Here is a 24,738-nt window from a genome sequence, read left to right on the forward strand (position 1 = left end):
TTTATTATAAGATTCCAATAAGCTTGCACATTAATCAATGAGGGCTAACAGAGGCTCCACCGCTCCTTTGTAACTTTTCTGCATCTACAGAAGTCTGTCATGCCTGTCATCACTGGTGTTCCTCCCACGAGACCAAGAAAGTGGATTTGATACCACTGTCATGAGTCCAAATCGTCATAGATGGTAAGACTATAGGAGCAACTGATAAATAGCACTACAACAGAAGGCGTAGTTAGGCCAAGTTTAACAGTGATATACAAACAGCAGTAGATTAAACTGTGATGAAAGTAGATTCCACAACAACAGTAACTTCATTGATTACAACAGTAAATTAAACAAACAGATTAGAGAATACTTGTCAGCAATTAGTTCAGCACCCAAAACAACTAAATGCTAGTTATTCCGCATAGAGAACCTCCAAAATTGAACACGTATAGAAGAACATACATAAATATTGGCCAAAAAACAGTTTGTAGTCTGATATCATATAACTAAAATAATCAACGCAGGACAAAGACTTCCCAAAGAAGGCATAATGGCAACAGACACCCATAATATCCAAGGGCAGCTTAGACGTGCAGTCAACCACAGTTTAGTCTCCCACCAGCTACCTCCAATAACCAAAATCCCCGCATAACTCCTATAAAACAAGAGGTCCTATTTAGAACTCATTGACTCCTTATGGATTCATCTCTTGCATGTGAAATAAATGGTTTCCAGATTAAATTCACCTAGTGGCCTTATTTATAACCTTAAGATTTATGTTTAACCCATTGCTTCCTCCAGATGGGATATATATTATAACGGGGATTTTGGTTATTGGAGGTCCTATTTAGAACTCATTGATTCCTTATGAATTCATCTCTTGCATGTGAAATAAATGGTTTCCAGATTAAATTCACCTAGTCGCCTTATTTATAACCTTAAGATTTATGTTTAACCCATTGCTTCCACCAAATGGGATATATATTATAACTTATTCTATAACTGTGGTTTAATATCCTTAGAGATATTCTACTCTAAGGCTACCGTATAGCCCATTCAACACAAAATTGGGCCGTCATAATTTATTTTATTTATCACAACGCACGGGCATTTGCATTTTATTTCGACTAGAAAACATTACATGGTCTTTTGGTGTCATAAGAGATTAGATATTGTTGAAGATGCAAGTTACTTCGTTTTACTACTTATTAAGCATTCCTAATTACCAAAAACAAAACACAAAAGATTTCTTAAACAATTACATTTTACTAAACGCAAAAACATGAGACCTCCCATGGTGTTTCTGCGTCCAAAATAGACTAAACTAAAAGGAGGGAGTTGTTCAAAAATCAAACATACCTTGTGATAAAAAGAAACAGTATTCTTAATTGGTAGGCACAGTTTTATAATTCATGGTGGTTGTCATATGTAGGTTAAGGTCAAACGCTGGCAGGTGTATCATACATTGAACTTAAAAGTAATGCATGATAAATCATACACCTCTTTATCAGCTATTACAGGTCTGTAGTCTAAAATATCACCCTTGACCTCAAGTCAGAAAAAGTGCTGACAATAAGGTCGTTGCATTATTATTTACTACATTTTCGTAACTCTTATAATAAAAATGATAGTGCTACATCCTTCTCCAGAAAAGCCTGTTGCTGTGAAATTTTTGGAATAAGACAGAAATTATGTTAACCTCCACTAGAGAGAACCCAAGAGTATGTCAAGTATTCATAGTATTCCAGCAGAAATGGGAATTATGAAAATTTTGCATACCTTCAAATTTGACCCTAACATACACAGATTTGATAAACAACATGAAGAGAAGAGTTTCATTTTTTAAGGTGCCGTGGCTTCAATTTTCAGTGGGATTTTGACCTTCCAAAAAATAACTGCTTTCCTGGAAATAATTTTTTTTCCTAGTTACATTTATCCTATTCACAGAAGTGGTCACAATGGATGATGCTCTAACTCAAGTTATCCTACATGATCATGCTGATGCCAAATGCACAATTTCCTGGCAATATAGGCATTCTCCACAAATTATAAGCCCTTCAGTCACACAGCCAATGTGAAACCTATGGATGCATGGAAGGCATATAATTTGTTCCCCAGGCAAAAGCTGTTCCAAACAAACAGTGCAACCCTCCAGATCTGATTCTACATTTTCATTTCCAGAATCTTTGACTTTGGTTGACCTTGCAATAAAGCTTCTCTCTGCAAGCTGCAAATGGCCATCTTTGTAAGCGCTGGTGGCTCTGAGCCACTCCGCAATGAAAAGTCCTATTCCATGAATTCCTCAGACGCACTAATCCTGGAAGCCAGCAAGTTTCTTACATCAGCTGGCCGGCTTTCTGCATCAGTAAAATAGATCTGTTCATCAATTGCAGCATAGTTATCAACTCTTGTTTCAGCTGAGGGAATGCTTCTCATCCTGCTGACCTGCATAGTCATTATTTCCAATGTTAATAAAAAATTGTTACATTGATGAAATAGGCACTGCGCTGTATTGCCAGCACAAACAAGATAACTACATTCTATCAAACGGTTTAGCTGACCTGTTGCTCAAAAGTGATGATGCTCTAAATTTCAAATTAAGACGATCTCTGGCATGCATAATCTCTCCTGGTAAAATTTTGTATTTGATTGCTTACTCCGAAAATGTACTCAGAAGTCTGTGTGAGACACCATTTTTATGACTGGAAGCTTCTATGCTGGACTCATTATAAATCCTAGATTTGCTTGACCGTCCCTCACAAAGTGGCACTTAATGATCCTGCATATGAATTCAATTTAAATTCGAATCATCTATAAAAAATGGTCATGGTTAATGTCATGTTCAATTCTATTAGTTACGAATAGAATCATCAAGCTCCTCTGCTTGTTCATCAATTAAGAGATGGTTAAGTAAACAGGCACACTGTAATCATAAACACAAACATAGCATGTCATTAAACAGTACTGGATGGCTGTCTTCAGAAACATCATGGCAGGTGGAATTTGTGCTATGAATTAGCTGGATCACTTCTTTATTTGTTGGCAATAGAAAGCATCATAACAATTCAAGTTATATTTGTGTGTGCTTTTTCTTTACTTTTGAGGTACACTCACTGAATGCAGTTAGCTTACATATTGAGTTTTGGCCACTCTCTGAGGAGCAGGGAAAAATATAGCCAGGATGTAATCACAAGTTTTTAAGAATTAAAGCAGTAAAGCAAACTCAATCACGCATTTCAAACCATTAAGTATATACCATAATAACCATCTTCGCAAAGATAGAAAAATGATAGAACCAAAACAAGGTAACAAACCAACAGATAGAAATCTGGCCCAAGGGCTATGGCTGATAATCATTAAGAAAGAAGAAAAAAATGCCAAGGCACCAAATATCAACATCATAATGCTAAACGAAATGTAAATCGGTAATCCACTGAGCTAACTTGAAAAAGGAGAAACTGCGAGTCGACTAATTGAAGTCTGAAAGAGCCATCTCATTGCTACAGTTCTGCTGACTACGGCCAAAAAAATTGTTCAAACGGCATTTTCTGGGCCAGTTACTCTCATTGGCTACCATAATATATATGTTGTACCTTGCATCTGTTTATGACTCCATTGGAGGTACATTTTTAAATCTATCTTTGCAAAAGGATGCTATTCAATATCTGGATGTTGCACGTAAATGGAATCAAAATGGTATGAGCGAACCAAATCTCTACATATTGTCATGGATTGCATTAATCTCAATGAGCATCTTCCCTCATCTATGTATGTAGAACATAAATTTTGAAATACCCTTTTTCTTCTTGTGCTCAGAATAGACTACATATTTATAACCTGGAAGCATGGGGAGGCACCTAGCTTCCAATTAGTGACCAGGGTAAAATTCAATCCATCCCATCCCCACCTGCATATTCCTAGACATCTCATCAGATTCCACTAATTTTAATGAGCATCTTCTCTTAACTTTCATCTTGTGCTCAGAAAAGAGTACGTATCTAGAACCTGGAAGCATGCAGAAAACGTACCTTCGACTTAGTGACCAGATTGTAATTCAATCCTTCCCATTCTCGCCTGCATATTCCTATAAGTCTCATCTGGTTCCACTAATTTTAGAGACCATCTTCCCTTAAATTTCATGTTGTGCTTAGGAAAATGTACATATTTAAAACATGGAAGCATACTGAAGACCTAATGTCCACTCCGTGACCAAATTGTACTTTAATCCAACCCATTTTAGTTCTCAAGAATAAGTGCTATTGGCTTCATTTTATAAAAAAATGGCACCAGAAATGCTGTTGTTCAGGTCAATGTGAAATTTAAATGCAGCATCTCTATATATCGATCATAAATTTGTGAACCAAGTGTACCGCCTTCAAATGAGGAATATTCTGAAATATTGACAATTACAATAGTCCAGATTGTTCATTACAAGTAGAAAGTCCCTACGATAGTTGTACAGAAGATGTTTTAACTTTAGAGTTAATCCTCTGCATATTGAGACTGTCTTCAAGATTATTTTATGTCTGATAAGATTCAGATACATAGAGGCAATCACATACAACTGAGATCTAGTTCTTCAATCTGCACTGAGACTAGACTTACAGGACATGAAGAAAGATAACAATGAGAATACGATAGGAGTGAAGTTTAAATGACAAAACCAAAACAAAGAGATAGAGGCAAAGAGGTATTAGGATTGTAGTAAGTCTTGTGAAAAAATCGGTGACCTGATTCCTACTGCAGCAAACTGATGATATTTCTCCTATTTGTTGAATTCCTTAAACAAATTACTTGCAGTTTTCTACAGCAAATATCGAAATACATACTCTGCAGCCTACACAAAATAAATACTGTGGAAACTAAATACAACACTGGAGAGAAATAAACACATACACATTTACACAGTTGTTTTTGGACAATGTCCCTAGAAAAGCCCAATGTGGGAAAAATGGTGCAGCAGCTGAGGATTTTATTATTAAACAATAGTTTTTGAGTACAAATCGTTGGATGCCCAAACTGGCTATCCGATACAGAGAAAAAATGGCAAAGAGTTAGTGAGAAAAATATCACACTGATTCAGGAGATCTGACATTGATCAAGGGCTGGTAGTGGGCTCCACGCTCCCTCTGCATAGTGTTTGCATCAATCCTACGCAGATCTGTGTCACATTGGTTGGGCTTTGTGTCACCTTCTCTGCTGATCTCCTGCTATCTGAAAATTCGACCTTCTAGCCCTCCGGTGTCACACCCTAGCTTCTAGCACTGGATCTCGACTCTCCCAGTTGGATTTCGAACTCCCTCTAAAGCTCTGGTTTGCCTCTGCGTGGCACTACGCTGCCTCACTGAACTGGTCTATGCCCTCTCTTCTTTGCACTCTTCGGATGTGGAAAACTCTCCTCTGGACTACTATTCATGCCCCTCACTGCAAGAAGATCACTCGATCTCACTCCGGCAACTCAGCACTGCTACTCTTGAGAAATTCGATCTCTGATCTCTCATTCGATGTGTTCTAGAAATGCCCATCAAGCTCCTTCTTATAATCTTTCGTTGGAGCACCAATGGCCAAGATTAGAACATAATCAAAGTATAATATTAACTAGGAGTTGATCCTTCTCTTCTTCTAGAAGATACACACCAGATTTAATTAATACCCTTTAATTTACTAGATTTCCTAAGTTTACACTTAGGGAACCATTTAAAAAAAGTTAATTATTTTAATTAAACCATCTCTAGGTGGAATTTTCCCGAACGATTTCTTGGTATTAGAGAATGCACATGTCTTAGCATCTCTACAAAATCTCGAGGCAAGAGCACATTTGATGCTACAAAAATCAACACTCCCTCTTAGCAAGGAATGTGCTTTAGTGTTGCAACCTACTGAAGCATCACTCTATCTCTGCACCATCTCCTATTGCACTGCTGATGTATGACTCTACTGCCCACCAACTACTGCGCAACTCTAATATGAGTTACATTTGCGTTGTTGTTGGCCCTATTGAGCTGCTTCTGACACTGTATCTGCATTGCAACCCTCTCTAACTGCTGCTGCTGTAACTGCAACAATTGCAATGGAAAAGCAGCCAAAATACTAAGCCAACTGTGTTAAGTATGATGCATCCATCATCTGAGTTCTGACTGCTACTAGCCTCTACGCTGCTGTTGACTCTGCTCTGTGCCAACTGCATAACTTCCAACTCTGCGCCGTGCTCTTCAGAATCTGACCGCTACTAGCTACTATATTTGTCACTCTGGCACCTGACTATACCAACTGTCACTGTTCCATCCTGCTACTGCTGACTATGGGCTCCCATAGCAAGGTCTTGATCCAAGGGTGGACTCCTCAAGGATCTTGCCCATCCTGTAGCTCTTTGGGGCTACAACTCCAGATCGCCCCACCTCACCCATGGAGGCATCTTGACAATCATGGCAAACTCTTACTCCAATCTAGAGTACAACCTGTCGATCTCAATGGATGCAGCTTGCTGATCCTGCTTCTCCTCTTTTTCCTTCTTTCCGAGAGGACACTGAGTGTTGTAATGGCCCAACTCACCACACCTGAAGCACTTGATCTTCGAAATGTCCTTCTTTATTTAACACTTCTCTTGCTGCCCCTTTGACGCAAGGGCCACATCCTCCACTTCCTTCACTTCTTTTGTCCAACTGCTACTACTACCACTGACTGTGGCCTTCACTAGATCACGCCTCATCTCCTCCTGGTGTAGATCAGTCCACACACGTTCCCAATCTGGCAGTTGTTCTCTACCCAGTATGCTTTGGACGACAACTTGCCAATCTTTTGAAATGTTATTTAGTGCTAATCATACAAACTTTGAGAGCCGGGGCGTTGTCCCTACCGGTGCAAGTTGGTCCTGGACATCCTAAAGCCTCGTAAGGAAGGGATTGATCCTCATCTTCTTCTAAAAGATACACACCAAATTTAATTAATACCCTTTAATTAACCAGATTAGGTTTAGACTTAGGGAACCATTTAAAAAAAGTTAATTATTTTAATTAAATCATCTCTAGGTGGAATTTTCCCAAACAATTTCTTGGTATTGGAGAATGCACATGTCTTAGCATCTCTACAAAATCTCGAGGTAAGAGCACATCCGATGCTACAAAAATCAACACTCCCCCTTAGCGAGGAATGTGCTCTAGTGTTGCAACCCACAGAAGCATCACTCTGTCTCTGCACCATCTCTTGTTGTGCTCCCGATGTATGGATCTACTGCCTACCAACTACTGCGCAACTTTGATATTTTGCGTTGTTATTTGCCCTGCTGAACTGCTTCCAACACTGCATTTGCATTGCAACCCTCTCTAATTGCTGTTGCTGCAACTGCAACAACTGCAACGGAAAAGCATCCAAAATACTGAACCAACTGTGTTCAGTATGATGCATCCGTTGTCCGAGTTCTGGCCATTACTAGCCTTTGCGCTGTCATTGAAGCCTCTGCATTGCTGCTAACTCTTATTTGTGCCAACTGCACAGCTGCCAACTCTGCTATGCGCTGTTCAGAATCCGACCGCTACTAGCTACTGCATTTGTCACTCTGGCACCTCACTGCACCAACTATCACTGGTCCATCCTGCTACTGCTGACTATGGGCTCCTGTAGCAAGGTCTTGATCCAAGATTATTATATGTGAGAGTTGTTTATTTCAGTAGCATAGGATGTGCTCTTGCCTCGATATTTTGCTAGAACAACCATGGCAAACTCTTCCTCCAGTCTGGAGGATAACCTATCAATCTCAGCGAATGCATCTTGCTGATCCTGCTTCTCCTCTTTGTCCTTCTTTTTGAGAGGACACTGAGCGCTGTAGTGGCCCAGCTAGCCACACCTGAAGCACTTAATCTTCAAAATGTCCTTTATTCTGCGCTGCTCCTGCTGCCCCTTTGACGCAAGGGACACGTCTTCCTCTTCCTTCATTGCTTTCATCCCATTGTCACTGATTGTGGCCTTCAGCAGATCACGCCTCATCTCCTCCTGTTGCAGATCAACCTACACACATTCCCAATCTGGCAGTTTTTCTTTGCCTAAGATGCTCTAGATGAAAACTTGCCAATCCATTGAAATGCTATCCAGTGCTAATCGTACAAACTCTGAGGGCTGGGGCGTTGTACCTACTAAAGCAAGCTGGTCTCGGACATCCTGAAGCCTCGTAAGGAAGGGATCCACACACTCCCCTTTTTGCATCCTCGTGCAGCCTTCATCACTGTGGAAAATTTGGCAAAGACAACAATTCCCCTAGCGATAGTTGTCCTTCTTTGATCCAGAAACTGTTCTCACTGCTGTTGCCAACATTGTTGCAGTTGGTACTCCCAATTTTGCTCCTCCTGATGTTATTCTGCCAGCAACTGCTACAAAATAACTGTGTCCCAACTGAAGATATGCTCTGCAAGGAAAAATACGCTGCTCCCTTCTGCCTCTGGAAAGTTTCGATCTAGAGAATTGAATTTCTCTGTCGACTCACTTAGAGAAATCGATCTCACTCAAAGCTTTGACCTTCTTGGCCCAAGGACTGCGCTGCCTTTGGGATTTCGAATTTCTGCCTTTGTAGTAATTTCGAACTCCCTCTTTCTTTCTGCAACTGAGCTCTTCTACTCACGATCTATGCTCTGATACCATGTGAAAAATCTGTGACCCGATTCCTTCTGCAACAAACTGATGATATTTCTCCTATTTGTTAAATTCCTTAAGCAAATTACTTGTAGTTTTCTACAACAAATATCGAAATACATACATTGCAGCCTACACAAAATAAATACTGCAGAAACTAAATATAGCACTAGAGAGAAATAAACACACACATTTACACAGTTGTTTTTGGACAATGTCCCCGAAAATCCCAATTTGGGAAAATCGGTACAACTGCCGAGGGTTTTATTATTAAGCAATAGTTTCTGAGTACAAATCATTGGATGCCCAAACTGGCTATCCGATATAGATAAAAACTAGCAAAGAGTTAGTGATTAAAATTACACATTGATGTGACAGATCTGACCCTGATGATGGGTTGGTTGGCGGGCCCCACGTTGCCTCTGCGCAACTTCTATGTTAGTCCTATGCAAATCTGCGCCACACTAGCTAGGCTCTGCGTCACCTTCTCTGCTGATCTCTTGCTATCTGGAAATTCGACCTACTGGCACTCAGGTCTCACACCCAGGCTTCTGGCACAGGATCTCGACTCTCCCATCTGGATTTCAAACTCCCTCTGAAGCTCTGCGCGGCCTTTGTGTAGTACTGCATTGTCTCACTGAACTGCTCTATGCCCTCTCTGCTTTGCATTATCCGGATCTGGAAAAATCTCCTCCGGACTACTATCCCTGCCCCTCACTACAAGAAAATCATTGGATCTCACTCCGACAACTTAATGCTACTACTCTTGAGAAATTCGACTTTGTTCTCTCATTCGATGTGTTCTCCAAGTGCCCATCAAGCTCCTTCTTATAATATCCATGCTGATGTATGGCTGCTCTGCCCATCACAATTGCACAACTTTGATATGAGGTGCTCTGCCCAAACTAGCTATCCGATACAGAGAAAAAATGGCAAAGAGTTAGTGAGAAAAATATCACACTGATTTAGGAGATCTGACATTGATCAAGGGCTGGTAGTGGGCTCCACGTTGCCTCTGCACAGCATTTGCATCAATCCTACGCAGATCTGTGTCACATTGGTTGGGCTTTGTGTCACCTTCTCTGCTGATCTCCTGCTATCTGAAAATTCGACCTTCTAGCCCTCCGGTGTCACACCCTAGCTTCTAGCACTGGATCTCGACTCTCCCAGTTGGATTTCGAACTCCCTCTAAAGCTCTGGTTTGCCTCTGCGTGGCACTATGCTGCCTCACTGAACTAGTCTATGCCCTCTCTTCTTTGCACTCTTCGGATGTGGAAAACTCTCCTCTGGACTACTATTCATGCCCCTCACTGCAAGAAGATCACTCGATCTCACTCCGACAACTCAACACTGCTACTCTTGAGAAATTCGATCTCTGATCTCTCATTCGATGTGTTCTAGAAATGCCCATCAAGCTCCTTCTTATAATCTTTCGTTGGAGCACAGAACATAATCAAAGTATAATATTAACTAGGAGTTGATCCTTCTCTTCTTCTAGAAGATACACACCAGATTTAATTAATACCCTTTAATTAACTAGATTTCCTAAGTTTACGCTTAGGGAACCATTTAAAAAAAGTTAATTATTTTAATTAAACCATCTCTAGGTGGAATTTTCCCAAACGATTTCTTGGTATTGGAGAATGCACATGTCTTAGCATCTCTACAAAATCTCGAGGCAAGAGCACATCCGATGCTACAAAAATCAACACTCCCTCTTAGCAAGGAATGTGCTTTAGTGTTGCAACCTACTGAAGCATCACTCTGTCTCTACACCATCTCCTATTGCATTGCTGATGTATGATTCTACTACCCACCAACTACTGCGCAACTCTAATATGAGTTACATTTGCGTTGTTGTTGGTCCTGTTGAACTGCTTCCGACACCGTATCTGCATTGCAACCCTCTCTAACTGCTGCTGCTACAACTGCAACAATTGCAATGGAAAAGCAGCCAAAATACTAAACCAACTGTGTTCAGTATGATGCATCCGTCGTCTGAGTTCTGGCTGCTGCTAGCCTCTGCGCTGTTGTTGACTCTGCTCTGTGCCAACTGCATAACTTCCAACTCTGCGCCGTGCTCTTCATAATCTGACCGCTACTAGCTACTGTATTTGTCACTCTGGCACCTGACTGCACCAACTGTCATTGTTCCATCCTGCTACTGCTGACTATGGGCTCCCATAGCAAGGTCTTGATCCAAGGGTGGACTCCTCAAGGATCTTGCCCATCATGTAGCTCTTTGGGGCTACAACTCCAGATCGCCCCACCTCACCCATGGAGGCATCTTGACAATCATGGCAAACTCTTACTCCAATCTAGAGTACAACCTGTCGATCTCAATGGATGCAGCTTGTTGATCCTGCTTCTCCTCTTTTTCCTTCTTTCCGAGAGGACACTGAGTGTTGTAATGGCCCAACTCACCACACCTGAAGCACTTGATCTTCGAAATGTCCTTCTTTATTCTGCACTGCTCTTGCTGCCCCTTTGACGCAAGGACCACATCCTCCTCTTCCTTCACTTCTTTTATCCAACTGCTACTACTGCCACTGACTGTGGCCTTCACTAGATCACGCCTCATCTCCTCCTAGTGCAGATCAGTCCACACACATTCCCAATCTGGCAGTTGTTCTCTGCCCAGTATGCTTTGGACGAAAACTTGCCAATATTTTGAAATGTTATTTAGCGCTAATCATACAAACTCTGAGAGCTGGGGCGTTGTCCCTACCGATGCAAGTTGGTCCTGGACATCCTAAAGCCTCGTAAGGAAGGGATTGATCCTCGTCTTCTTCAAAAAGATACACACTAGATTTAATTAATACCCTTTAGTTAACCAGATTAGGTTTAGACTTAGGGAACCATTTAAAAAAAGTTAATTATTTTAATTAAATCATCTCTACGTGGAATTTTCCCAAACAATTTCTTGGTATTGGAGAATGCACATGTCTTAGCATCTCTACAAAATCTCGCGGCAAGAGCACATCCAATGCTACAAAAATCAACACTCCCCCTTAGCGAGGAATGTGCTCTAGTGTTGCAACCCACAGAAGCATCACTCTGTCTCTGCACCATCTCTTGTTGTGCTCCTGATGTATGGATCTACTGCCCACCAACTACTGCGCAACTTTGATATGAGTTACATTTGCGTTGTTGTTCGCCCTGCTGAACTACTTCCAACACTGCATCTGCATTACAACCCTCTCTAACTGCTGCTGCTGCAACTGCAACAACTGCAACGAAAAAGCATCCAAAATACTGAAGCAACTGTGTTCAGTATGATGCATCCGTTGTCCGAGTTCTGGCCATTACTAGCCTTTGCGCTGTCATTGAAGCCTCTGCATTGATGCTAACTCTGATTTGTGCCAACTGCACAGCTGCCAACTCTGCTCTGCGCTGTTCAGAATCCGACCACTACTAGCTATTGCATTAGTCACTCTGGCACCTCACTGCACCAACTATCACTGGTCCATCCTGCTACTGTTGACTATGGGCTCCTGTAGCAAGGTCTTGATCCAAGATTATTATATGTGAGAGTTGTTGATTTCAGTAGCATAGGATGTGCTCTTGCCTCGATATTTTGCTAGGACAACCATGGCAAACTCTTCCTCTAGTCTGGAGGATAACATTTCAATCTCAGCGAATGCATCTTGCTGATCCTACTTCTCCTCTTTGTCCTTCTTTCTGAGAGGACACTGAGCGCTGTAGTGGCCCAGCTAGCCACACCTGAATCACTTGATCTTCAAAATGTCCTTTATTCTGCGCTGCTCCTGCTGCCCCTTTAACGCAAGGGACACGTCTTCCTCTTCCTTCATTGCTTTCATCCCACTGCCACTGATTGTGGCCTTCAGCAGATCACGCCTCATCTCCTCCTGTTGCAGATCAACCTACACACATTCCCAATCTGGCAGTTTTTCTTTGCCTAAGATGCTCTAGATGAAAAATTGCCAATCCATTGAAATGTTATCCAATGCTAATCGTACAAACTCTGAGGGCTGGAGCGTTGTACCTACTAAAGCAAGCTGGTCTCGGACATCCTGAAGCCTCGTAAGGAAGGGATCCACACACTCCCCTTTTTGCATCCTCGTGCAGCCTTCATCACTGCGGAAAATTTGGCAAAGACAACAATTCCCCTAGCAATAGCTTTCCTTCTTTGATCCAGAAACTGTTGTCACTGCTGTTGCCGACATTGCTGCAGTTGTTGCTCCCAATTTTGCTCCTCCTGATGTTATTCTGCCAGCAATTGCTGCAAAATAACTGTGTCCCAACTGAAGATATGCTCTGCAAGGAAAAATATGTTGCTCCCTTCTGCCTCTGGAAAGCTTCGATCTAGAGAATCGAATTTCTATGTCGACTCACTCAGAGAAATCGATCTCACTCAAAGCTTTGACCTTCTTGGCCCAAGGACTGCGCCGCCTCTGGGATTTCGAATTTCTGCCTTTGTAGTAATTTCGAACTCCCTCTTTCTTTCTGCAACTGAGCTCTTCTACTCACGATCTATGCTCTGATACCATGTGAAAAATCGGTGACCCAATTCCTTCTGCAACAAACTGATGATATTTCTCCTATCTGTTAAATTCCTTAAGCAAATTACTTGTAGTTTTCTACAACAAATATCGAAATACATACACTGCAGCCTACACAAAATAAATACTGCAGAAACTAAATATAGCACTCGAGAGAAATAAACACACACATTTACACAGTTGTTTTTGGACAATGTCCCCGAAAAACCCAATGTGGGAAAATCGGTACAACTGCCGAGGGTTTTATTATTAAGCAGTAGTTTCTAAGTACAAATCATTGGATGCCCAAACTGGCTATCCGATATAGAGAAAAACTAGCAAAGAGTTAGTGATTAAAATTACACACTGATGCGACAGATCTGACCTTGATGAGGGGTTGGTTGGCGGGCCCCACGTTGCCTCTGCGCAACTTCTATGTTAGTCCTACGCAAATCTGCGCCACACTAGCTAGGCTCTGCGTCACCTTCTCTGCTGATCTCTTGCTATCTGGAAATTCGACCTTTTGGCACTCCGGTCTCACACCCAGGCTTCTGGCACTGGATCTCGACTCTCCCATATGGATTTCAAACTCCCTCTGAAGCTCTGCGCGGCCTTTGTGTAGTACTGCATTGTCTCACTGAACTGCTCTATGCCCTCTCTGCTTTGCATTATCCGGATCTGGAAAAATCTCCTCCGGACTACTATCCCTGCCCCTCACTACAAGAAAATCACTGGATCTCACTCCGGCAACTCAATGCTGCTACTCTTGAGAAATTCGATCTTTGATCTCTCATTTGATGTGTTCTCAAAGTGCCCTTCAAGCTCCTTCTTATAATATCTCGTTCGAGCACCAATGGCCAAGATTAAAACATAATCAAAGGCTAAGATTAACTGGGAGTTGATCCTTGTCTTATTCTAGAAGATACACACCAAATTTAATTAATACCCTTTAATTAACCATATTTCCTAATTTTAGACTTAGGGAACCATTTAAAAAAAGTTAATTATTTTAATTAAATCATCTCTAGGTGGAATTTTCCCAAACAATTTCTGGGTATTGGAGAATGCATGTGTCTTAGCCTCACTACAAAATATCGAGGCAAGAGCACATCCGATGCTACTGAAATCAACAACTCTCACATATAATAATCAAGAGTAAACCCATAACACTATAAATGTAGGTGCCATTGCACCCTAACATTCATCATTTCAAAGTAACCTAGGAAATTACATTAGGTGGACAAATGATTACATGACATGGTGACTTTATGATCAAAATGGTTTCCAGACACCTCATATACATCGATGTTAAGAGCGGGAAATAATCATACATGACATGATGACTTTATGATCAAAATTGTTTCTAGACACTTCATATACATCAATGTTACGAGTGGGAAATAATCATAGGTTGGCTTCGCCATAAATGCTAACCTACATAGGAAGAAGCTTGACCCTAACACTAAAGAAACACTAACATGTAGAATAAGTCACTACATTCGCCGAATTTAATCCATGATGTTCAAAATTAGAAAAAATTCAAGGGTAGCCGAATAAGTTCATTTAAATATAGTGATTAAATTCATTTGAGTTTGAAATTCAATGATCAAACTCATTTAAATTCAAATTTAGAATTATATTTCGTCAAACTTACAGCTGGACTTTGTCCCAAATTTTATCACATCATTTGGCATTAACAATTTTCTTCCTAACTTCATGGCCATCAAACATGAACACAATCATGAACTATGTGACTTAGTCAATGCAACCACATGTCAATGACTAGAGGATCATTAACATGGCACCAAGTCAAGATTACCATCATGACACTAGCGCATCCCCTTAAAGAAAGGGGGCATGATAAGACAACTTTTGATACCACAAGTCAACCACTAAAGGAATTAACAAATGACCACTTATATATTTGACCAAGTAAATATTACATCCTAAAATTCTTGTTATTAATATTCATATGGGAAATATGTTGTCAACATGGCCAAATAAATCAATGTTCCACCAAGTTTCCAAGATGGAGGGGTGTGGGAATGGGGAGACAAGTAAGGGGATGTTTCCCTAGACGCCCAAATTTTAGGGAAGTTTAGGTGAATGAACAAGATTCAAATTCAAATTCAATAATGAAATACATTGATTCATACATCATAAATGTTTAATGCAATAGAAATAGTAAAATATTGCATACATTGATTTAAATTCATCATTCATTATTCTAGAATCAGATTAGTACTAAGGAAATAACTAGATATGAAAGTCCAAAGACTTGAACAATAAATTGAAATTTTGTTGCAATACCCCACACCTGTACATGATGTTAATATAAGTACTTGTTATTAGGCTAGTGAATTGGATGTATACTACAGGGATGCGTGCCTATGTGTTTATGATATGCGGCCTGAGTGCCCATATGGATATGTTATATATTGTGGGGCCAATGTGCCAAGCATAGGTGTCAATCTTGGTTAAGTGGCCAGAGGGCCTGGATTGTAATAAAATGTATTTTTAACTATTTTAATAATAATAAAAGAATGTAATATTCCTAATTAGCCATGGCTAATTGGAATATTCAATTTTGTTCAATATTTTCCTTCTATAGTTATCTGTAAATAAAAAAGTGAGGATGGGGGACATAACTCACTTTTTGAATAAAAAGTCACTTCTTAGTAGCACAACGTTGTGACTTAAAGGGGAAGCCAAGGGGGCCAAAGGGGGACGCAGAAATGGAGCCCACACAGACACATGGAGAGACTGCGCAGGAGGGAAGGAACACATGGCAAGAGGGGAACCACGCAGGAAGAGGTGAGCCTTGGGATTGAGAGAGGCAAAGGCTATAAAAGAGAGAGGGGCCCCCTCATTTTGATCATTCAGTTATGTGCATATTGAGCTAGTTGTTTTGACTTCTGAGCACGCTGGATGTTTAGCTGGTCTGCAACACTGTTTAGTGCATTGAGTGTCTCCGTTCGGAGATCTCACCTTTAGCCCCGGGGGACTTCGAGTGCCTGCTCGGGCAAGGTATTTCCATTGGCATTTCAGCAGTAGTTTTATTAGCATTTAATCAACAATTTCATCAGCGTTTTGGAGGACTGCGCAGCACTGAGAGAGGGACGCAGTTCTTTCTGGCAGTAGTGTTGGATTAGGGTCTTTGCAGGAGGATTTATGCTCGGTGATTGAGCAGGGGACTAGCCCTTGCATATTGGAGGATTTTCGGCAGAGTTTCAGGTAGAGTTTTGGAGGGGTTTCTTCAGTGGCAGCACAGATCATTGAGGAACTGCGTAGATCCCCAAGGGGGTGATTTTCGGGGGTCGACTATTCCAGGAAAGCTTTCTGGGTTTCTTGAGTAGAGCCCAATTCCAGAGTTTAAACATTTTCCGAGGAGGGGAGCAGCCCCAAATCATCATTTGTTTTCTAGCAGCAGCAGCAGCACGGCAGTTCTCCAGCAGCGTCCACGTACAGAGGCCATTCTTTGTTATTCTGAGAGTATTTTTTCGCTTTCCTTGTGCAAGTCGAGGTGCCATCTTTCTGATCACCTCCTATACTCATTTTATTGCTCAGTATAATAAAATGGCTTAGCATTTCACGCTGCAGTTCTTGAGAATCTGCTTATATTTCCTGTTTACATTATTATATGTTGTACCACTATTATTCTGTCATTTTTGGGTTATTATACCATTTGCACGTATTTGGTTGGAGTTTCGCTGGGGTTTGAGGAATATTCCGGGTTAGGGATATTATAGTGGTATCAGAGCATAGATTTGGCTCAGCTTGTGGAGCTAGCAGTCTATGACACTGAGGGAGAAACCCTACATCTGTTACAGAGGTAGGAAATACATAGACAGTGAGAGTAGGTTGGAGAACACCTACAGAGAGGGAGACTGTGTTCCAGTGGTGGACGCAGAACAGGAGGAGCCCGTGGTGGACACAGAGCAGAGGGATCCGATGGCAGACGAGGATGGGAAGAGATTTATAGATATGCTCCTCAAATCAGTATAGGATCTGTCAAGGCAGATTGAGGTGATGGGGCAGAGATTCACGACAGTAGAGGCCAGACAACGTGAGAGCCCATGGGTTTTTCAGATTGGTGAGGGATCAGGTGCATCCCATCATTTGCCAAAGCAGCATGATACTGCACAACAGGTGGCCTCGCATGCCCCTACACGCTCTACCATGCCCACGTTCTTAGGAGCAGACACGGGATTCGGAGCCCAGCAGGAGGCAAAGCCCGGCCATATGGGAAATTATTTTGCAGAGTGCCATGCCTATGGGCAGGAGTTCAGGGATGCCCTTTCATGTAGAGACTTTGTTCAGCTCCAGCGAGGTAGTAGACCCCACAACCATCACAGAGGAAACCGGCATTACCATGATGGTGACACCCACCGTGCAACGAGTAGATTCCACTTTCCTATGTTTGATGGTTCATCAAACAGTTCGGCGAAGTTTGGGTGGAGAAGTTGGACATTTATTTCCAGCTTAACCAGATGCCGGAGGCAGAGGCCATCAAGGTGGCAATGTTGCATTTGGATGGTGAGGCCCAGGATTTGTGGTTTCATGGGATGGTTACACTCGGGCACTCCACAGTGACGACATATGTGGAGTTTACCAGGAGATTGATGGAGCATTTGATCAGAGGGATCCAGAGCAGCATTTTGTTGAGCTGACAAGGCTCAAACAGACAGGGAGCCCAGAGACCTACATTGCAGATTTCTTGAGGGTCTCTGTGATGGTGCCAGACCTATCCACGACACGGAGGGTCTATATGTATATTGAGGGGTTTGCAGAGCCACTTCGGGGTCTAGTCCGATCCACTAGACCAGCCACACTCGAGGACGCTATCAGCAGGACCCGAGACTTATAGGATGTCTTACCCAAGACCCGGACACCTTACCCCCAAAGACAACCCTTTCAGTCTAAGGGGAAGGATGTGAGGATTCCACCTCCAAAGGGGAATCGAGGATGAGTACAGATTGAGGATGATGTCAAGAGGGAGCTAAAGAAGAAGCGGTTATGCTTCACATGTCAGGAGCCATGGGCACCGGGACATAGATGTGCTGTTGGCAAAGCACATTTTATTGAGGTCTTCTCCGAGAGCAGTGGAGAAGAGGATGACGAGGATGATGTGAAGGCACGACATAGCCATGCCATACAGGGACCTTTGCCACCTCCACCGCCAGCAGCAGGTGGTGCATCTTTTGCACCTACAGGAGGGGGCCTTGCAGCATTGCGAGGAGTTCCCAAGTATCTGATGCTACGCGTACGAGGGATAGTACGTGGCCAGCGAGTATCAGTTTTGGTTTACAGTGGGGCGACCCACAACTTCATCGATGCACAGATGGTTGAGCGGAGAGGTATTCAGACAGAGAGCTTTGATGGGTTTTCAGTCTTGGTCCCAGGAGATCAAACCATGACGTGTGCTCGTTATGTTCCAAAGCTTTCAATGGCGATGGGAACTTACACATTGACTAACCACTTTTTCGTGGTCGATATCCTGGACACCAACATGATACTGGGTGTTCAGTGGCTTATCACTCTAAGGAAGGTCAGGACGGATTGGAAGACCCTAGAGATGGAGTGGGATGATGAGAAGATAGGGAGGCATGAGAAGATACAGGGACAGCACACATATCCGCCTCAGATTGTGTCCGCTCATCGGATGGAGGCAGTCTTCCGAAAGAGAGACATAGAGTGGGTAGTGGAGCTGCGTGCATCAGAGGCGAGGACTACAGGGCATACGGTACATCTAGAGATACAGTCCATTCTTGATTAGTATGCCATAGTGTTTGGGGATATTCCACCACGACAGCCATCGGATCGAGGGTTTGAGCACACCATCGAGCTTGAGCAGGGCATACAGGCAATGATCACCACCCTCTATAGGCACCCCAAGGCCTATTGGGATGAGATCGAGCGGGCTATTCAAAGGCATAAGACCTCCTCCGATCAAATAATTCTGATAAATAGGGCAATGATCCTTATCATGTCCCTTATCTTTACATTTTATGCACCAAACTTCAGCGCGCACCTCAATATGAGAATCCTTTCTGGTCTTCAAGCTCTACAATTCCATGTGTAGACTTGCCAGCTGCGACTGAATCTGTTGTAATCTGACGTTCATATCCTACACTAGAGAGGCTTCCAACCTCATCGCGATCTCCACAACCTTTGTTTGCGTTCCTATCTTTCGCTGTGATAATGGTAATCTCAGATTAGGCAACAAAGAAGCAATGTACCAGTCTCTGTTTTGATCATTCATGATCTTCATATTAGCCTGCTGGATCAGGAATTTTATCCTCCGATCAAAATCCCATGAGGACTCATTTACCCTCTGTTGTATTTCCTTAAACTTGGCTACGGACTATGCCTGAGACTTAGGATTTTTAAATTCATTGTTTAGAGCTTGTTGAGTCTCTGCCATCGTCGCTCCAGGTCTATCAATACAGAACTTAATGTACCAAGTCAATGCTCTATCCTACAACGTTGTACCAATTGCGCTTTCTTCATATTATCATTTGTAATATGTTGCGCTCTCCATACAACATCCCTGACAAACCAGAACTGTTCAGGGTCTTTGCTTCCTACCCCTTTAAAGATCGACATCTTCATTGTGTTCGCCATGTTGAATGGTTGATTCGGAGGTGGAGGTGGAGGTAGAGGTGTAGGTGTATGTGGCAGAGGTGGGGGTGGTGGTGGAGTGGATGGACGGGGTATTCCTAGGATACCCTAGCTTACTAACTGTAGCACACTTCATAGTGTACTCAAAATAGTTCCTTCGTTGTCACTGCAAGAGGATCCTAACAATAAACTATATTCATAGCCTGATTCTTCATTTCTTCTGAAGGGTTTTCTACTTCGCGTAGTACTAAACATCAAGGTAATGGCATAACCAATTTTTCACACAACAAAATCTTAATCCAAGTTTTTATGGATTTTAAATACTTACCTCGTGGTCCCTTGAAGAACCTGCGCTCTACTTCACTGTAGCTGATAGTTGTATCGATCGCGAGCTTAGTGACATATCCTCCTAAGATATGATCAATCCAGTGATCAACAACCCACATGATTTTATTTTCTGAATCTTCCAAGCTCTTCTCCTATTCTGGAGTCCACACAATAGGATCGTCAAGCCTCCACATACATTGACTATTCGATAATCTGGACAGCCACTCGTGCAATTCACAAGGAAATAAACAAAAAAAGGCTTTTGTCTCGTTTGTGTATAGGTATTTATTCAATCACTATTCCTTTGATGTTCTCCTAAGCTGCAACTAAGTGCAACTTTTGATCGATCCACTTCTTGATTTCCTTCTTAGTAGAAAACCACTTATTTGACATCACACATTCCTTAGATAGATCCTGGTCCCAACAACAAACATTTGTTGGCTTGATGGGGCCTAACCCATGGTCAGCGTTATCTGCACCAACCAACAAAAGCCTAACTATTGGCCCTTTCAGCAACAACCCGCGTAGTGCAGGCTACAGTCTCACCCAAAGCAGTATTGGGGGATGCTAGAACTAGGTTTCTGCATTCAGAGGCCTGTGTGATGTGTTCCTCCAGTCCTTATGGCTTAGATCTACCTTCGTGCACCTTTAACCCTTTCGAATAGATAACTACTGCAAATATATCTAAATAGCTTCCAGATCTTCACGAAGGTTCCTAATTATACTTATCATGCATAAAGATTACAGATCTAATACTTTCGCGTAGTAAACAAACATTAATTCATGTAAATCATAACATGAAGTGAAGATACATAAACTTTGCAAAAGTAAATAATAAGACACAGATGCATCCAAATCAGCTCAAAACAATCTTTATTAAGTATAATTGTTTAATATAGACTTCTCTTCCCTGCGTACTCAGCTGCAGGGGCCCACGCACTCAGCCTGCGGACTTACCAAAGTCTTTTCGCACTCAGTTGCAGGAGCCTTCCCCTTTCGCCTAAGTACAAGAAACATACCTTTCCTGTCTTAGCACCTTTCCCTTAAACAATTCTTCACAAAAAGTTACCTTCTAAGACTCGCTATGACTCATCTATATATAGCATTTGATTTACAATACCATGGTTCACGGACCATGGGCGAGTCTCAGAACCACTCTATCACCTACCCACCTAAGGGACTAAATTCCCTTTGAATCATACTAGCTTCGTGCTCTGCTTCCATATTTCGCAGAGACTTTACATTTGTTACAAAAAGATATTCCAAATTAACCCAAAACTTGACCAAAATGACCCCAGGGACCCCATCCCAACAATTATATCCCCCCCACTACAATTGAAAGGTGTGAACCTAGGAAGGAAAAACAAAGTAAATCTTGGTTAGTATAACTAGCCATAGGGACAGAAACAAAAGTAACAAAGATCAACAAAAAGTGTCTAGTAAATTTGACTGGAATGAACACACATCTGAACTTAAATATCTTACCTCTAGGATCATATGATGTACTAATTGGGATGGACTGGTTATAATCCTATTAAGTAATTCTGAATTTTCTAGAGAAATCTTTTACTTGTATTAAATATGAGGGAGAGAACAATATGGTTAAAGAAGTACCAAGAGTTATTTGAGTGAAGTATATTTCTATCTTGTAGCTGAAGAAATGTGCTTGTAAAGGTTGCCAAATTTTTGTCAAAGTCTTAGCTGAAAACAAGCAAAAACCATCCTTAGAGGACTACCCTATATTACAACAATTCAAAGATTTTTTTCTTGAGCACATACCAGGACTGCCCCCAAGAAGAGATATAGATTCTACTATTGATCTCATTCTTGGAGTTGTTTCGATGCCTAAATATCCTTACAATATGAGTGTTCCTGAGTTAATGGAATTGAAGATTCAGTTACAAGAGTTGTTGGATAAAAGGTACATGAGGCCTAGTGTGTCCCCATGGGGAGCACCAATGTTATTTGTCAAAAGGAAGGATGGGAAAATGAGGCTTTGTATTGATTATAGACAACTAAATAAAATGATAATTAAAAACAAATATTACCTACCTAGGATTGATGATTTGTTTGATAAAGTTCAAGGATCATCAATCCTTTCAAAAATTGATTTAAAGTCAGGATATCATCAAATAAGGATCAAGGATGAAGACATACACAAGACAACATTTATAACAAGATATGGATGCTATGAGTTTGTAGTACTACAATTTCGACTCACTAATGCATTATCAACTTTCATGTGCTTGATGAATAGTGTGTTGAGTCCTTATTTTGACAAATTTGTTATAGCATTTATAGATGATATTCTAGTTTACTCTAAGATTAAAGAAGAACATGATCAATGCTTGGAGATTGTTCTTCAAACACTTAGAGAGAATGAGTTGTACGCCAAGTTTAGAAAATACTCATTCTATCAAGAACAAATTCAGTATTTGGATCATGTGGTGTCAAAAGAAGGAATTGTTGAAGATCCAGAAAAAAATAAAGGAATTGTGGAGTTGTCAGTGCCTAAATATGTAGTTGATGTGAGATCATTTATGGGGATTACATGCTATTATAGAAGGTTTATAGAGGGTTTTCTAAGATGGTCTATCCTATTACTTCCCTACAGAAGAAGGGAATAAAATTTGAGTGGAATAAAAAAAGTCAGGAAAACTTTGAGAAGTTGAAGTAATTATTAACAACAACTCCTATCCTGAAACTAGTTGATCCAAATAAACAATTTGTTTTGTGCACAGATTCTTGCAAGGAAGGTTTGGGAGGTGTTTTGATGCAGGATGGACTTGTAATCAGTTATGAGTCTAGAAAGCTCAAGGACCATGAGAAGAATTATGCTACACGTGATTTAGAATTGGCATCCATAATACATGCTTTAAAAATGTGGAGACACTACTTGATTGGGAGAAAATTTCAGCTAAGCACAAACAAAGTAAGCCTTAAATACATTTATGATTAGCCTAATATAAATGCAAGACAAGCTAGTTTTTTATCCTTTATTAGTGAGTATGATTTTGAAATTGTGCACAATAAACACGAGGAAAATAAAATTGTTGATGCCTCAAGCATAAAAGTACATCAGATTTGCATACTTTCATAAACTAATTGGCCAATAGAACTAATTAAAATGATAAAAACATCCATAGAGTATATGAGGAGTATTTATAGATCAAAAGGAAATTGTAGAAAAGTGAAGAATTAGGTGAAAATGAGACTGAATTTTCACTAAATAATGTAGATCTATTGTTGTTTAAAGGTATAATTTACATACCAAATGAACCAAAATTGAAATTGTTTGTGTTAGATGAATTACATAAAACCCCACAACTGATCACCCTAGTTATCAAAGGCTAATAACAATGTTAAAAGGAAATGTTACTATTAGCCAAACATGAAGTTGAGACAACATAATACATGGCTAAATATTTAGAATTCTAACAAGTAAAGGCATCTCACCAACATCCAATAGGTTCACTGCAACCATTACCAATTTTAGAATGGAAATGGGAAACCATATCTATGGATTTCATTACTAGTTTACCGAAAGCCAAGAAATAACATTGTCATGCGGAAAGAGTCGATAATGCGGACAAAACTGACCTCCCTAGAAGCAAAGGCTTTCTAGTGACAAACAAGACAAATAAACACTACCTCTCTCTAAACATGCATTGAGAATACAAGTAATCAGGTGATTTTAACATACCTTTAGTCCAACGCTTTGTAGTAGTCCAGCCTCGCCGATCCGAATGAGCTCCTCCTTCTCTTCGAAACTTGCATTCACTAACAAGCCAAAAGATTAAATAGCATCTGATAAACTCATAAAACAATACATATCCATCATACAGACCAAGGAGTATATGAAACAAATCATGAATAACAATCTGTTGAGAAAAATGAGTTCATTTGTATTAAGTGGAAACAAAAGAAACCATTACAACCTGAGCCTTGGTGTTGTGCAGGTCCCTCCTAGGGTCCAGCAAAGTTTTCCTTTACTTTGATCAGCTCACCCACTCTCAAATAAGGCTAGGAAAGGATGGGAATCTCTCCTCTCAAGCTTTACAAGGGAGTCCTAATTCCAGCAGCATCTACCCTTAGGAATGTTCAGCTTTCAACCTCTCCTCCCTCTGGCCCAATGCCTGTATTTATAGTGCTCTAGAGGAAGTTATTCAGGTCCACCATTAATGGGATAAGCCCCTCTTTGGATGGGATAGCTCCCCTCTTGATGGGATAAGTTCCTCTTTGATAGGGATACATGAACCATCTGGAGGCGCTCCATACACGTCAAACAAGCTTCTAGAATGCTCTAGAAATGACCACAAGTAACTTTTTTGGAGTGAAACTTGCGCCTTTTGACCTTTACAGGAGTACGCACCCATTGCTTTACAGACAGAGCGTACAAGTACGCAGGTATTGTGAACTTGGGGTGCGTACACGCAGGTAAGGCTAAGAGAAACTGCGTACCCAGAGATATATAAATTTTTAATGACTTTCTCTCTTTCTTGGAGTTTGACATGGAGAGCAGAGGTATGAGGCTTGCCAAGGACGATAGTATGACAGTTGATGGAGCCATACTAATTGCAAATAGTCATGGTGACAAATTTTAGTGTAACAGATTGCCCCCTAAAGTGCGAAGCCTGTAGTAGATAAGGGTTTCATATCATCTAGGAAGGGTGAAGTACTT

General features: G+C 41.1%; 1 pseudogene; it reads right to left on the reverse strand.

Moving 5' to 3' along the window:
• Positions 1-1,800: 1,800 nt before the first annotated feature.
• Positions 1,801-24,738, reverse strand: part of LOC149215296 (uncharacterized) — a 63,517-nt pseudogene continuing 40,579 nt past the window's right edge.

Source organism: Pinus tabuliformis, chromosome 1_1, assembly GCF_031772625.1.
Source record: "Pinus tabuliformis cultivar Carrire ecotype Pingquan chromosome 1_1, CPIR1, whole genome shotgun sequence".
Lineage (NCBI taxonomy): Eukaryota > Viridiplantae > Streptophyta > Pinopsida > Pinales > Pinaceae > Pinus > Pinus tabuliformis.